The sequence below is a fragment of the Perca fluviatilis genome, chromosome 2 (genome assembly GCF_010015445.1).
Source record: "Perca fluviatilis chromosome 2, GENO_Pfluv_1.0, whole genome shotgun sequence".
Lineage (NCBI taxonomy): Eukaryota > Metazoa > Chordata > Actinopteri > Perciformes > Percidae > Perca > Perca fluviatilis.
Window position 1 is genome coordinate 18,824,929 of NC_053113.1, and position 18,023 is coordinate 18,842,951.

General features: G+C 40.5%; 1 protein-coding gene across 3 annotated transcripts in view; it reads left to right on the top strand.

Moving 5' to 3' along the window:
• Positions 1-5,730: 5,730 nt before the first annotated feature.
• The window catches only part of LOC120547634 (SPRY domain-containing SOCS box protein 4-like), a 44,977-nt gene continuing 32,684 nt past the window's right edge, over positions 5,731-18,023 (top strand). The window contains exon 1 of one of the 3 annotated variants that reach the window (XM_039783158.1): positions 5,731-6,075. The gene's annotated coding sequence lies outside the window, so the exon portion shown is untranslated. The remainder of the gene's footprint in view (positions 6,076-18,023) is intronic. The other 2 variants (XR_005637090.1, XM_039783175.1) reach the window with 2 other exon arrangements.

Consider the following 18,023-nt stretch of genomic DNA (forward strand, 5'->3'; position numbering starts at 1 on the left):
TTAAGTGTCAGGATCTCTTACTGTGAACATCCAACTCTGTTACTTAGTGCTTTCAACCAGGGGTCTTCAACTTTTTTTTTAGGACCCCTTAATTGAAAGAGAGCAAGGCCCCCCTACTACATGTATTGTATGAAATGAAGTTTCATATTAAACTGGGCCTACAATAACATGTAGAGCTGCCCAAAACCTTTATACATACCTTTTTTTGCATAGAATACTAAGCTAGTAAAATAGCCTAATAATTGTTGTCATGGTTTTATAAATCATGTTTTAATGTTAAAACACGTGGCACAGTGAATTGTTAGGATTACTAACTCTTATCTGTGTGTGGCTATCTTAGTGACTACCTTACCTATAGGCCAGTAAGCCTATCATCAGTGGGGATTGATATTTGCTAATATGTTAGATTCGTGTTAAGATTTCTAAATTGTTGAACCAACTTCAAAAATTAAGACTAATTTGTGGGGACCCCCTGCATTGACTCTGAGGACCCCATGTTGAACATCCCTGCTTTAAACAATACTTTTGATGTACAGCTGCTGCATGTTAGTATCTTTTCCAACCACCAGGTGGTAGTGTGGACCTGCCTATAACTTCCTCTGGCACACCATCAGCTCAATGGAGCAGATACTGATAGATGACAGCCTGCTGCTGCCTCATTCCTCACGCCAAAATATGGGAGAGAGAGAGAGATGAAAACAAGAGCCATTCTGCTCCTCAGACACACTTGTGACATGAAATGAGGCATGCAGCTACATGTGAATTTTGCCAACTAAAGCAGAACATAAACCGATTGCAAAACAGAGGATGAATGACAAAAAGATGCCAGATAAATGATGGCATATCCTCAGCTGAAAAACACACTTACCTAATTCATAGCTCATGTCCTGGCCTGAACAACAGCATAACATCACATTAGCTCCAGAAGGACCAGCCTGAGTCAGACAACACACATATTTATTTTGTCAGACTGAAAGGGAGGAGTGTGGTCCCGAAACATGTTCCACAATCTGCCAGCCATGCCAGTGTACTTGGAATAATACAGTGCCATGGGGTGTTGGCTGAGCCTCACTTTTAAATGGACTATTAGGGACACACTGTGAAACGACAGCATGGAGCCAGTAGAATGTTATGACTGGCACCTTGTTTACCTCTGAACTGGAGTGGAAGGGAAAGGAGGGCAGAGAAAGAGACAGAAAAATGCTGTTTTTCATTTCCTTTGACAGGCTTTTGACTGTGTTGGGTGTTTTCTGTTGCCTGGCTTAATCCTGAAAAAAAAAGAAATCTGGTCACTCATTTTTATTTGAGTTATGCAGTTTTTTTTTTTTACATTATATATCAAGCTTTTCAACTTCTTGCTTTTTGCCTCTTTTCTGTTGCCTATTGCTTTGTACACACATTCCAATTTCAACTTCCACTGAAGTGATTTCTGATTTCTGAGGTCCTGCAGAGGAAGGCAGGATGCAGCCGTTCTTAAAGGGGCACTCCTACTATTAGGCATTGCACTCTCATTGGGACACAACCGAGACAGATAAGAAAAAGTGGTCAAAACTGAAGCAGCAGATGCGCAGAGATATCCTGATTTTAGTCCCTATATGGTTCAAGCTCCAAACACACTGAATGCTACATTTACAGTAATGCAATTTAGTAGCATCATCCGGTAGAACCTCCCTACGTCTTTCAAAGTTAACACCCGAGTCCCGACGAGTCAGGCCGGGTTCGGGCAAATATTTATAAATCATGTTCGGTTCGGCCTGTTGACAGGGTGCCTCAAATTCTTTTTAGTGCAAGTATAGTGTAAAATAAATACAAATGATGGACCTACTGTCTTTGTTGGGCTATTCTTGTTCAGTGCTGGGGGTTGTTATGCAGCCTGTACTTGACAACGCATTAACACTTCACATGGGCAATTTCAGGTGGTAAATATTCAACTCAGTGCTTTTGCTTACATTTACTGTGTCGGGCTCGGATCGATAAGGACAGAAATGTGCGACCCGAGCTGCACTCCAGTTCATAACACAGTATTTTATTTTTTTTATTGTTTTTAAGTGTAATAACAAGGGACACATAAAATGGATTTTTAAATACATTTTCAAAGTTTTAATCCTTATCTTTTAAACTAATTGGCATAAGCATGAATGTATCCAATAAAAATGTGATTTGGGCCAAACAGCTCCTCCCATCAAATAGAACCACATTTCAGCCACAGATGACAATAAAGGGATATTTCTAAATGCTAAAAGCTACTGTATGAGCAGTAAAGGGAGAAGAGTCACAAAGTCAGTGAGCTGACTTCATAATATAGTTACACAGCAATATTTACGTAAACGTTTGCTAACGGTCATACTAGACCAAGTAAAGCTGGAGCAACAGCACCCCTGAGTGTATCAAATTGAGCAAGAGTGTGATTTATTGCTTATGAAGTTGACATTTCATCCAAAAGAGGAACAATGCATTTGTTTCTTCTTCCAAACACTACATAGTCTTGCTTCAAAACACTCCCTTCAGAGCCACAGAACATAGAACTGAGAAGTACTCTTTGTGACCCATAAAGAATACTTTTATGAAGAATTCGAAAAAAAAAAAAAAAGTATGTCGACATGCATCTTCTATCTCTCACAATGGGAACTTTCAGTTATGGTTCTATAGGCTACAGTTAGAAACCTAACCAAAGAACCCCTTGACAGTTCATCCTTTTTCCGTGTGAAATCTTTGTCCTTCCACACCCTGGGAGACTCTGTATGTCCACATTGTGTCTTCACTGCCTCATTCTAATCCAGGCCAGTAATTGGAGGCTCTCGGTGGTGTATAGAGACAGTTTTCTGCAGGGGAGTCACTGAGTGGCTGAACACATGAACTTCAGACCGAGCCGGAGCAGTCGGTGCAGCGCATGGCTGTCTGTCTGCTGCATGGCCGAGAAACAGTCGGTAGCTTGGATTCGTGAGCAGCTGGGCTCCAAAATGCGACCTGCCCATCTTCCACAAATGCATCATATAGGCAGTGCTTTGGGCTTGTTGACATCAGCATGCAAACAATGACCATGCCAACATATTGATCTTGAGCTGAGGCTGATGAAATTGTCATTTTAGTCAGAAGGTATGTGGTCTTACAGTTAAGAAATAAGAGGAGAAATTGTACATTCTCTACACATAATGCAATCTTGATCACAACCAGACACAGAAAGTGTGAACATTTTTGAGTCAGTCTGGTGACCTTGGAGTAAAATTTGAATTCAAATGCATCCGCAAAACACATTTAACTTTGGCTTTGTTTGAACCCTCCACCCACTGTGGTTGGCTGTGGGAAGCACACTGGCTTGGGTGAATTCAGGGACATATCTCTGTGGCACACACACACATATACACAAATAACCTACATATGGGAGGCAAAGTAAAGGGAAGTTCAGCCAAGTCGAGACAAAATCCTCCCCTTTATTTCCTAACAAGCAGCAATCCTTATGGTGATTCTGTGACATTTGACATTGTTTGACTGTCAGTTCACCACCCAATTATGACCGGCTCCACAAGCAGCCTGGGGAGAGAGAGACCCACAGAATGAAGACATGACACATGAGGACAGGATAGAGACAGACAGCGAGGGAAATGGAGGGAGAAAGAGAAGGGGAACGAGAAGGTTAGATGCAGGGGGTTAGGCACATAGGACATAATGAAAGGCTAAAGGGATGAAAACATCTGATGCAGGACTTGGGGAGGATTCAGTGCGAGCTATGGCCAGGGCAGCTTTCTCTGAAGTCAGGCACTGAAAAGCAGGCAGATGGGCAGACACACATCTTGTACTCCCACAGCCTCATTCACAAACAATAGACATGCAGAAAGCTTGCTCTTACACAACACCAAATCCACTGCATGCATGCAGACACACACACACACACACACACACACACACACACACACACACACACACACACACACACACACACACACACACACACACACACACACACACACACACACACACACACACACACAGGGAGCATGGGAGCTCTGAGTCACATTTAGTTGGAACTGTCTTTGTCTCAGCTCACCAAGATCAACTTTCTGACTTTATGAGTAAAATACATTTTACTGTCTGTAGTGATAGATAGATAGATAGATAGATAGATAGATAGATAGATAGATAGATAGATAGATAGATAGATAGATAGATAGATAGATAGATAGATAGATAGATAGATAGATAGATAGATAGATAGAGCAAGTGATTCTTGTTGTGCTAAACCCATCAACTCCAATTCTCTGGTTCTCTTTGGAATTGATTTGAGGACAGCTGCTCAGGGAGCCAATGGTCTAGTTTTTACAATGAGCCTAATTTCATCCAGGCCTTTATTACTGACTGAGCCTTCTTGCTCTTTATTAAATCTGATGTTGATGATACTGTTAACAGGTGTGATACAAATAAATGTGTCTCGTAATTGGACTGGGTCAAAGGAAAGGGAATTAATATTGAGACATAAAATACTAGATGTTCATCAGATCAACATTCTGTTAGATAAGACTTGGTATACAACTGCACGACTGTGTACATTTCACTGAGCACTAAACACACTTGAGTCCAAACAAACCCCAGTGTTAATCTCATAGTCATGAGTTGGTTTAGATGTTTTTGAGGTAAATGGAATTAGAGATGTTCGGAGCCGATACCGATACCAGTATCGGTATTGGCTCCGATACTGCCTAAAACGCTGGTATCGGTATCGGGAAATACTGGAGTTTATGCACCGATCCGATACCACGTAATAAAGCCCTAAAGAAAATCTACGTTAAAGTAGTTTATTTATTTTTCTTTTTCCGTTATAACTGACTGTCAAACTGGATAATAAAAGAAAGTTCTGTGGCATTCATTGTTTGTGTTTGTTCATGTTTCACAAAGAGTTTAACCTGAGCCAGACCGACAACAAAGATAGACATCATATCACATCCATACAGGGATAGTAGTATACAGTTGTTAAAACATAATAAAATATATGACACACTGGTATCGGATCGGTACTCGGTATCGGTCGATACACAAGTTCAGGTATCAGAATCGGTATCGGGAAGCAAAAAAAAAAAAATGGTATCGGCCCATCTCTAAATGGAATTATATGCAGAAAAAAAAAAACTTGTTTACCCAAGTTTGCTAATCCATAAATCCAGCTGATCCCACTTAATGACAGTTTAAAGGTAGGCTACTCTTCCATTGAACATGTAGGCTATTATATTCAAAAGTGAAGATCAAAAAAAAGTATGCACATTAATAAAAAGAGAGTATGAATGGTCATTATATTTCTATGGTTAGGCTATTTTTATTTTTCATATACTTTTATTTAACATGAAAAATATAATAACCAGTATGTAATCAGTGTGTGTAGTAGAATCGAAACTACGCCTCAAGCGCAAGAATATAAACAACAAACGGCAGCAGACAGATCGTGATTATGCTCAGAATAAAACTATGTAAGGTATGAAGTGGCCTCCACCCTACGTCAAGTTTCATAAAAGCTAAATTTAAACAGGAAGTTTACGTACAAAATAAAAGCATGAGATTAGCCTCATTTTGGAGTAAAATAACTTCCAGCAACATAACACACCAACGCGCTATGTGAATTCGCTAAATACATATTAGATCCAAAAAGACTAAATAAAAAAAAAATGCGTGTTTACAAAATGTTTCTTTATGGACGTCGTAGTCGGAAAACGTGTTGTTATGCTGGCTAACTTGATACGAGTCACCTTTTCTTGATCCCGAGCCTCCAGCCAATCAGCGGCTGTCAGAGACACATGAACGGTGATAATATCCACGGAACAGGCTGCACCGCTGCAGGAACAAAGAAAGCCGCCCGTTGCATGTAAAACGTCCTTTCACTTCGTCAATGTGGACAAATCTCTAGTAGAAGGAGGTTTTGCTTTACTTTAAAGACTTCCCCTAACTGTTACTCTGCGTCGTAAGTCTGACTGGTTGGTAAGGTCTGGCTCAGGATAGAGGAAAACTTGGCGTCGTGCGTCGTGAGAGGTTTGGGGTCGCCTTTTCTCGAAACCGTCTTGCTTCGGATACGCTGGTTGGAAGGTACCGACGGTAAGTTTATTATTTTTCCTCTTTCGTAAAAGAACAAAGAATCGTGACCGTTGTGTTGTCGCTTTAAGTAACATTGCGAAAAGCAGAAAAGTCCTGTTTCAAACTTTCCTCTTTTTTTTTTTCTTTCTGAGGCAACGATATCACTGATACGTTCCCTTCGCACACTGCCAGAAGAACTGAGCTTTTTCCAAGCTCTGTTATTGTGTTAATTTAGTGCTTAATTTCTCCTTGCTAAGCAAACCCACGAAGAGGAACTAACGTTAATCGTTAGATATTAGCTGACTAGTTGGTGTCCATACATAATTTCGCTATAAAACTGATCGCTTAATTTATATAAACAATTTAACTTGTTGAATTGTTTTGTCACGCATTAAACCTAACGTTACCTTAACGTTACTATTTGGCACTGGTGCAATAGGTATGACGAGTCATTATAAAAAAAGCCTCAAATACTGATCTGAATTGCTTTTTTGGAAGTCATGCACCGAAAGAAGACCTTATGACGCATTAAATCTACCCATTTGTGTTTTACTTGTTTACAACGTGTAGCTAGAACGTTAGTGTCTATACCAAACTGCCAGACTTTGAATGGAGATTTTGGCTCGCTGTTTTTCTCCATTCAACTGTGCACGGTTCACATGAGGCAATGTTTGCTGCTGCAAACCAGTTAACCTTAGGTGCTTTTTTTTTAAGGAACAGTAGGCTATTTTATGCCCTTATGCCCTCATGCATAACATTACTGTTGCCCCCCCGAATTATTTTCTCTGTATGTGTGTGGGAAGTGGGAAAAAAAGAGAGGATGATTCTGTTGTCAACATTTTAAATTGCTTATATTTAGTGGAGTTTTAAACTAAGCGCGGGCGGTTTCTTTTAAGCAAATGCATACATTATTCCAGGTGAGCGAAGAAGCCACCCTATTGCCCTAGAAGCAATAGAAAGTAGAGTATTTGACTTCAGACAGTGCCCATTTGATTTGAAGTGTGCCTGCTATTTAAAGGCTAAATGCTTTGCCTGTAACCACACCATCTGCCTTGCCCTCCTGTGCATTGGCAGACCACTGTCCAGATAAGTGTTATGAGAGATTTGTGTGGGTGGACCACTGCAGATGGTGAGATGGAGAACATAGCTGGCTGATGTGGTAGCTATAGGCCCAATGTTGTGGTTGTTGGTCTCGTCTTCAGTTGTGCAGTCAGTGCAGTAAACAAAACCCAAAATATTTTAACATGTGCAATGTCTCCAGGATAACTCCATCATAGTCAGCATGACAAATTGTTTGGATGTTCATTAGCTTCCTCATACTGTTGAAAGCCATGCTCCCATAGAGGAACTGTTGACCCCTGCACTCTTATATCCTGCCATCTGGGGTTTGACCCTATGACCAGTGTGACATCAGTTGACCTCCCTGTTATGGGAGGGGGGTATAAACCAAGGAATCCTAGGATGTGCCCAGGTCCACTAGTTCTACTGTTTAATTCCAGAGTCTACCAGGAAGCGAATAAAAGGGCATTGGTCACTCTTGGCCTAGTCTTACATTGACAGACCTTCCTCCACAACGCCGCAGAGGGGGTTTTGGCGAGTCCACACAGCATTCCGGGATGGGAGAAAAACGTGCTCTGGTTTATTGGCATTTCTTTAAACCAATCCCGATCGTCTTGGGCGGCGCTATGATATAAGACCAGTGGCGATTTCACTGAAGACTGCAAGGGAAGCTCAGCTTCCCCTAAAATGTCAAAAATGTAATGGTCAAATACGTACAATTGTGTTAACATTTTATTGACTAAAATGCGTTAGAATACGTTCATCTCAAAGACGAGATGGATGGGAGGGATGAGCCCGTTCGGAGCTATGGGAGCCCAGAGGGGAGCGTCGGCAGATGTTAAGGAGAAAATCGATTTTTCATTTAAACAAATCCACGTTAACTACACATTCGAGTTAATCGATAAAATCGATTTATCGCCCAGCCCTAACACAAGGGTTAAAGAGATCGACGCACACACCAACGCACAAGTATAAACTTCAGGCCACTCACGTAGGCTACGGTGAAAGCTCCTCGTGGAGCCTCCGCCGAACTGTAAATCAAGCTTAAGGGTCTGGTATGTACTTGTGTCGAAGGGGAGTGCAAGGACGGGTGGTGTCCGGCTGATTGTGGTGGACTGTAACATTAACCTCATGTATAAAAGGCATACCAGAAGATGGCATATGCCCAAAACTTAAAGTGCATACTCACAGAAATATTCACATGTATAAAACTGGGCGTACGCCAGGTCCTGCACACCTTTCCTTTTTATAAATCACAATCGACGTGAAATAGAGCACCCATGAACGAGCCACTGACCCTGCCTTGCCTCCTCCCATAAATTACTGTGCAAATGACTATAGATGTGCCACTGACGTCAGTCTTTGTCCACATCACAATGGCTAATCCTGCTGCTCCTCACCGACTGAGATTAAGGTGTTTATCACGGAGGTGGAGACGAGGGAAACATTTTCTATTTGGAGGTTTGTCATCTGGGATAAACGATAAAAGGAAATCTGCGGAGTGTGCCCAGTTGTCCAAAACCCAGTCCAAAAATGAGGTTTCTGCGTGTTCTGCTTCTTTTGCTCTGGACATGAGATCCATTATTAACAACACTTGTTCGTCAAGTTTTTAGCACTAGGAAGCTGCACTTTTTTTTTTTTTTTAATCACAGAATCTGACCTTGCTAATATAATTAAGGTAGCATATAGCCTCTCTTTTTTGCTTAATCGGTTTATTAAAATAGATAATTTTCTGTCCATTAACTAATCAATCCACCAAATATCTTTGGCTCGACCATTCCACTATTTCTAGCTGCTGTGCTCATTAATATCTGCTGCATCATGTTAGGAGATGTTTTCCTCCAAATGTATATTCTATGCTGTGTCGGTCAGTGGATCTACGTATACTAAGATGAAAATCTTTTAAACTTTGTTGATCTGAAATGAAGAACGATTCAGCAACTGCATGGTGTATTTCTCGCTTAAAATGTTCTCAGAAACATGTTTCAGTGAACTATTTTAGTACAATATGAGATCGTATTCTGAACGGCCGCCATGACAGTCTGGCTTTGAATTTCCGGAGAAAACAAAGCCATGTGACGCGTTCGTCCAATCAGCTGCCGGTTTTAATTTCTTGGGCAACATTACAGTTTAGCGCCGCCTGCTGTTATAGAGATGTATTCCGTCTCGTCTTTTTGGTCTGTTCTTTTTTTTTTTTTTGTCAATGCTTGGCCGTTGGCTATATGTGTCTACATCTTTAGGGGGATTCCACTACAGTCGAAGCATGTCTGATAATTATCCACCCCTACCACACTGTAGTGTGTACCCAGTCACTCCCCACTTCTCTCTCACACACACACACACACACACACACACACACACACACACACACACACACACACACACACACACACACACACACACGGCTGTTTCAGAGGGGCACTGTAGCCAGTGTGCCTGATGCTGACTCAGTAGAATGTTAATGTTGTGAAATCCCATTAAGTGCAATCCGGCGCTGAGCAATGCCACGCCTGGGCTTTACGGGACAGCGGGTCATTTTAAAAGGCCAGCGGTGCCCTTGTGTTTGCACTGTGTAATAGAATCTAATCACATGAGTGGCTCACACTAAATTGAAATGCTCTTTTAAATCATTGCCACTGATGTTGATTTGCTCTTGAAGGCCCTTTTTAAATGATTTTGGATGAGTGTCACTGGTTGAGAATAATTGTTCTTAAGAGCTGCAGCTGCACTTTGGTACCAGTGGTAAATACTGCATAGTATTGCTTCTGTCACTGATGTGGGGAGAAACAAAGCAAATTGTTTTCATTGCCCTGCACTGATGAATACGGTTGATTGAACAGCAGGGACCGCATGCAAAGTAGTAACATTTCCCATCGGCCTCAGTTGTGAATGCCAGCCGGTATCTGATGGGTCATTTTGTGGGCTTTCTTTGACTTGAAGAGATCTTGGGTAAGACTGTGCTAAACTATAACTGCTCATTACCGGCACGTCTCTAATTGCCACTGGCTTCCGACTGTCAGTATAGACCTTTTTCACGGCAGACATGTTGACATGTCATAGTAGGAAAAGCACAGGTGTATTCAAAACCATTAGTGATGGCTGCATTCCACTTAGGAGAGGCCCTGGTATTGTGCATGCTGACTCACTGAAATAGCTTACTGGGACACTTGATGGAACTGAGCCATCGTTAAGGTTATCAATTTCAGCTGGGCTTTTCCTACTAGAAGTCAAAACGTCTGCTGTGAAAAAGGTCCATTGATAGATAGCACATGAGACCTTTTCAGCACAATACATGTTTACCCGTTTTTAAGTAAATCCTAGTCAACGTTTTCCTCCATTAGCCGTGGCGTGCATGATTATACAGAATAGGTTACTTCAAGTGCCAGCTAGTGTTGCCTGTTGCTGCTGGGTGAATGATGCATGCTGAAGATTGGATTCTCACCCAGCTCATCAGGCAGATTAAGGATGTTCCTCCCTACGGACAGAAGTGAAGAGAGAGATAAATACCTCACAAGTTACTTGTTGTTGTTGTTGTTTATCTTTCACATCTGGAGAAGGATGTGGTGTAAAACATGTTCCACCCACATGTTTCTATACTGGTACACTGAGGCTGCATTATGTGCTAATTGGGCTACACCTCCTGTGAATGAAAACTAGTTTTGACAGTGGTTATGCTCACAATGTTTTCACAAAATGTACTCAACATAGCAGTAGATCGTCTATCTATCGAACAGTCTATCGATACTGCAACGGTATTGTAGTGTTGACTATTGGTGCTTTCACAAAATATTTATTTTTGATAAATCATCAGTAATGTGGATATAATGAATAAGTGGGGAAAGGCAAATAGAACAGTTACAACAGTCTAGTAAGAAAATGACTTAACTTTACTGTAATGCAGCCTTTAAAAACACTTTATTTTATTATATTACGATATTAAGATATCCAAAATTGTGCATCAATGGATACATGCAAAATATTTACAATATAATATATCTCACTTTTACCCTCTTGGTCTGAAGTTGCTTAATTTGTTGCTAGTTGCCTTTTAGAAATAAAGTCGCTAACCGGGCCTGAAAACTCGCTAAATCTTGCGAGAAAGTCACCAAGTTGGCAACATGGGTCCACACGTGCAACCCTTTAACAATTTCTGTCATGTTTCGTGTGTATTTAAACAAGCGAAAAGCTATGGATGCTTTCCATGAGTGTTTAAACAATTATCACATCTATTTTTGTGTGGCTCTTATATTGCCTCTGTTGATAGGACAGATTAAGTCAGGAAAGTGGGAGACAGACGGGGATGACGGGGAAGCATCTTGCCCTGTCCCACCTGACATTTTATTCTTTCATTTATCTTTTATCCATGGATGTATGTAATGTTTTATGGAGTAGGAGGTTATGTATGAAGTATGGTTCGAAGTGATATTTCTTATGTGTCATAAAGATCAAGAAGCTACTGACACGTATGTTCAAATTAGATATATAATAAATTATATTAATAAAATATGTATTAAAAATAAAAAATAATGTATTAAAGCAATTCAAAATATGCTAGTGCATTTGAATTCTGGGAAAAAGTGGCTGGTAAAATTGGGCACCCACCAGCCACCGGCTGTTAATTTCCCACCCTGGTGTCATGACCGTTATGCTGTGATTGTCTGTTATTCTGTTGTATGTGTAAACTATTAAATTTTGAATATTGTCTTCTGGCGTGAAAGACAAGCCTGTGAGTGTGGCCGTTCTGAACCGCTATAACTTAAGCCTGCCAACATGGGTGCACCGTATGTCATAGTTGTTGCATAATTCAGCCCTCTTTCAAGGCAATACATTAAGGTTTAGAAAACCTTTTGTAACTGAAGCCATTTTCCCAAGCTCTTACAAGTAGAAGTAAGAGACATGATTATGGTACTGACAATGAAAACCATTTAATGTTATTGACTTTGGTTAGAATTTAGAAAGCCAAGGAATGGATGTGCGGATCATTTCTTACCATTTATTTGAGTTTAACAGATTCTCACAGCGTCTCATTTTTGAATCGGTGTAGTGTGACAATGTGACGACATAAACGAGTCTGTCATTTGGACTTTTTATAAGCTCATGAAATGTGAGGTATTGCTTACTCTTTATACATGCCCAAAACATGCGTTTAAAACTTTAATCAGATACACTCATTTGCATATTGGCGACACCATCAGGCAATCATTTGCATATAGCTTAGTGGTTGTGTTGGTTGCAGTGAGGGAGAGATCACCTAAGGCCACAGTTTTATAATGAACCAAAAATATGTTTACATCTCTTATGTGTTTTGTGCCAATGCTTCCTACGCTGCCCTGAATAAACGCCAACGAAGAAGAAGCCCCCACCCCGCTGTACGCACTCAGACATGCCATAGAGAAATGCACTGGAAATTTCAAGGCTCCATCCGAGACCTTATTATACCTCCAGACTCACTGGCAACATTGCTTGTGGTAAGTAACGTTAACTTGACAGTTATCCACTAGTCGAGACGGTCTTTCATCATTATCAATGTACGACAGAAAGCGGATAGCGTTACTGCAGAATCTATCATTGATAATTAACGTTAGCCAAGTGACGTGTTGACCAACAACGCTGTCGGTCTCCTTTCCGCTTATGTTGACTGACATCCTGTTGCTGGTCGTGAAAAACAATGTAGGTAATGTTTGTAATGTTATATAGTTGGCTAATGTTAGCTAATTATCTAACGTTTTATTCTTTTGTACAGCACTTTGTGATTTTATCTGTGAAAAGCGCTTTATAAATAAATAAATTTTACTTACTTACGTTAAAGGGAAGCTATGCCAATTTCCAACCAGTGTTTGTGTCATTACAGTGTGGGATGAATGGTGTTTGGCTTCCCTTCACTTCAGCATTAACCACACGACAAACTACATAATCTTCTTAACGAAAACAAAATGTGTGCTCCAAATTAGGGCAGAATGATTTTTGAAAATAATCTAATTGCGATTCTTTTTTTTCTTTCTTTTTTTAAGCTCTTTGTCTTTGTATTATTCAACAAAGACAAGCAATAAATCATCGTATAGTATGAACAACACAAGATTAGATAGATTAAAGAAACTGTTCTTTCCTGGAGGCCATAACCTGACTCCGCCAGACGGATTGCTTCGCATTTGCTTGGCATATCCATCTGGGAACTTAACCGTTGGAGAACTTTTGGGAAGGGGGTGAAAATACGGGTTAGCTGATTGGATAAACCATCTGTCTATCACCACCTATGCTGGTGATAGACGGGCAAAATCAACCAGTCAGATCAATGAAGCGTATGAAAATACAACCACAAGCCAGGCTACCCCTGCTGCTGCAGGCAAAGCCTAGCTCGTTAGCTCATCAAGCAAGCAACATGTCGGTAAAGGATATTTGCCGTTTGTGTAACGAGAATTTACGATTAAAAGGCACCATTTCAGGTTCCTGGTCCATATTCCAAAAGAAGGATCCACGAGAAAAAAGCATTAGCGAGTTGCTAACAGAATTAGGGCTACCGCTGTCTGAAAATACTGGTTAGCTGATTGGGTAAACCATCTGTCTATCACCACCAATGTTGGTGAAAGACGCTTCTCGTTGCGTCACACCTAAACCCGCCTCAAAACCAACACTGATTGGTCGGTCGTTTGGTGAACAACTCCAAATTTTCTCTATCTCAAGCATGATCTCAAGATGCCAGACTGATCTGCGAGTGGAAAACTGGAGCTCGCGAGATCAGGACGGTCTCACGAGGCTATGGAGGCCAGACCTGTATGTGATGATGAAATTAGGTGATGCATGAATTTATATGAATGACATCTTTTATTTAACTACTTCAGTCACAATAGTATATTGAGCAATGACCAAGCCTGATGTAAACTTCCATATGAAAGTCAGAAACAAATCCCACAAACTAAAGTGCACATTAACAAATACGTAATGGGCTTAGGCGGAGGCAACCGTCCTCGCCGTCGTCCATTAATACCGGACAATGGACACCTTGTCGGGCATTAACCCGCTTATACCATGGTCACTTGCCAAATAACATATTTTTAAAACATTAGTTCACATTTTAATTAGTTTTACAATCGAAATTTAAAGTTTATCCAAACAATAACTCCATTTCCCGGGTTACGCCTGACGGTTTCTTATGCAATGCAAACGTTTTTCTCTCCACCAGGAATTAGGAAGAACCTTAGATACGACTTGCCTCCCTTAGCAACCGGAGATATTTATATAGTCCGCTCAGCTGATGGAACCCTTCAGTTTAGCTACGAGTCAGAAAGCTAACGTCATGCTAGCAAGATCCAAAGTCAATAACATTGTGTACAGTTGGCAATCAGTAAAAATAATTTGACATTATGTTGAACAACAAGACAAGCTAGCTATCCAGCCATGTCATTGTCCACAAAACAATATAACGACTTTTACGAAGAATTTGATCCGCGATGTGTAACGTTACTGTCTGCTGCAGCGGCGCAGCCTGAAGCAGCGAGCTGAACAGTGAACGGGATGTGAGATAACATTATTCGCTGTGAAACGGTCAGTCCACAGGGGCAGTATAACTTACTTCTTGCAGCCTGTGTGTTTTAGCGCCATCCTGTGGTGTTCAGAGGACGAGTTGGAAATAATAAATCCACATTTCTTCGACGTTTGCCTCCGCCGAAGTCCATTAATACCTGACAATGGACACCTCGTCGGGCATTAACCCTTACTTATACCATGGTCTGGGTGAATACTCGATTCTGATTGGCTGCAGGGTGTCCATTAAAAAGTGATGTAGGACACCTACTAAAGGAGTTCGGTGAAACTGACTGTTTACTGTTCTAAATGAATGCGCTACATTAAATCACAAAGGAAATGTGGATTTATTATTTCCAAATGCTTAACACTGCTTCAGGCGCAGCCTGAAGCAGTGTTAAGCAGTATTAATGGACTTCGGCGGAGGCAACCGGTGAGGCGGTTCACGTCGTCCATTAATACCTGACAATGGACAACTCGTCGGGCATTAACCCTTACTTAATGGACACCCTGCAGCCAATCAGAATCGAGTATTCACCCAGACCATGGTATAAATGGCTTTACCACACGTAGTATTTAGATTATTATTTACTGTAATAAACATATGTAAACATGTGGACTGCACTTTTCAAGTAAAAATATATATATATATTTTTTTTATTTATTTATTTATTTTTTTATTTTTTTACAGCGCACAGAGGAACTGCCTCCAGCCCCTCCCTCCCCTCATGAAGTTGCATGCCGTGTGCATGACAGCGGCAACGTTGCACTCAGAAACCGAGAGGCTATCGCAACGTTAGTAGTAGCATGCTGCTGCTGGTCTTGTCGTGGGATTAACTGTACTAATAAAACCGTTAAAACAACGCAGCCACGCTGCTGTGAAAGCTCCCCGAACGTCACTGGTTATTACCCCTCACCGCGGCAGTCTCCTCCACTCCATAACTTTATAATGGAGCTAGCTAACTGGAGCTAACCGCTAATCAGAGCTAATCGTTGCTAACCGAGCCTTCAATTCTGCGTGCATCCATTCTGCTGTATCCATTAACTGCATGTATGGACTTGAGCCTGAATAAAACCCTTCATTTTATTAAAATGGCTGTAAAAGTTTTAAACTACAACTCAGATTTGTTTGAATGACAGAAATAAGCTTGAGGTACGGTGTAGCGTTAGCGTGCTAAGTAGATGCTTTCTCTGCAGAGTGCAGACTGATTTGCCTTTGCGATTAGGAAATCGTGTTTTAACATATTGCGATATTATTGCAAATGCAATTAATCGTTCAGCCCTACTCCAGATGCACCTTTTTTATTTTCATTAATTTAGCTAACTGTATTTGCCTTTTTTTTTAATTTTCAGGTTAAATCAGACCTTCTTAACAGGCTTCAAGGAGAGCAGCTGGCTGCCTGCCTGAGGGTCTCCATCACTTGGTCGAGTTCAGAGGAATTTTTAACTATAAGAGGGAATTAGAATTGTTCTTCTCAAAGCCTGGGAACATTAAATGTCCACATTCAGGGTGGAAAGTTTGTCAAATGGGAGGTAGGGAGTGTTAGAATTAAAATATATCTTATTGTCCACCAGGAAAAGTTGTCTGGTCAACTTCAGACAGTGAGCGGGGTTATCTTTTGTCCTGCAAGTAGTATATTTGTTATTTATTTTCACCATATGGCCTGTAACCCTTTTAATTAAATAGCTGTTTTTGTTTTTTTTTGATCTGCTGCTCTCTGGAACAATGGACTGAGATTAAAAATAATGTCTAATAGATTTGTTAGGTTTAAGTGATGCTTTTGACTTAAGCTGCAGATCATCTTGCCTTTGTTGTCTCACAGAACTGTCTAATGATGTGAGAATGAATGGCTTTCCTTCAGAATGAGATTTTTATCCTTTGACACCTTTTTAAAAGAAGGAATGCTTGTCCTTGTTTGAAAACAATAATAAATGTACGGATTGGATGCTCTATATGTAATGCGTGTTTAGAAAGTTGGAACAGAATACATTGTTATTGTCATTATTTATTTGTCAAGTTCATCCCTATACCCTGTCCTCTAACCTTTTAATGAATAGAAAATAAAGTAATTCAACACAGGTAATCACGTTTTATTTATTTTTATGACTCAAATACACTACCGGTCAAATGTTTGGGGTCACTTAGAAATTTCCATTCCACTTCATTATAGACAGAATACCAGCTGAGATCAGTTGCATTGCTTTTTTTTTTTTTTTTTTTAAAACCAGGGCAGCAGTTTTCAGATGACATTGTGTGCTTACATAATTGAGAAAGGGTTCTCCAATGTTTTCTCAGTTAGCCTTTTAAAATGATATAAGATTAGTAAACAGAATGTGCCTTTGGAACATTGGATGAATGTTTGCTGATAATGGGCAATGTAGATATTGCATTAAAGATCAGCCACTTCTTTCTACAACAGTCGAGAACCCTTTTGCAATTATGCAAGCACATAATGTAATCTGAAAACTGCTGCCCTGATTAAAAAAATAAAATAAAAATGCAACTGATTTCAGCTGGTTTTCTGTCTGTAATGGAGTGGAAATTTCTAAGTGACCCCAAACTTTGTGTGTGTGTGTGTGTGTGTGTGTGTGTGTGTGTGCTATACAAACGATGTGTTTATGGTAAAGAGCACAGATTCTTAGATCTTGCCTCTTAGTTTTGCTTCTTTTAAAGTGCACTAGATTGATGCATTTAACTTTAAAGTGTACATTTTCTTCTGGGTGGGCATGCCTCTGGAGCCCCTACAGGGTCGGGGGCCACCATATCCTTCTCACCTTTTTTTATTTTTATTTTTTTTAAACCCCTGACCAGTTTGCTGAGTGTCATTTTCAATGTGAGGCGGGCAGGTAGGGAGGCTCGGGCGATCCGTCAAGCGAGCAACGAGCTGTATTGTATTCAACCTTGTGTAAAGAGGACCTTAAATTGGACCTGGAAGCAGGAAGTTTCCTCTTAAATGTTTTAAACCAGACATCCTGACTTTTCCTCCTCCCACTCAATGCCTTCTCCTCCTCCTCATCTTTTTTCCTGCCATAACAATCCGCCATGCAAAACAGTGTACCCAAACCACTGGTTCATTGTGAGGGCAGAGTCCACATACATAAGGACTGTGACTCATCTCACTTCAGGTGACCTTTTGCGCAGTGGTGTGTATATGTTGGTTCAAAAATGCAGTCTTACGTGGCACAGCACATGCACGTGTCAATATGCTGATGCATATGCATACACATTACTTTGTGATGTAAGAATTATTGTTCCAGTTTTTCTGCTTGTTTTTTTTTCCAGGTGTAGGTGTGCATGGTAAATCTTGTAAGAATTGGATATTTACTTTTTTTTTTTTTTTATTATTATTTTTTTATTATAAACAATTAGGTAAAAGATGATGATCTGT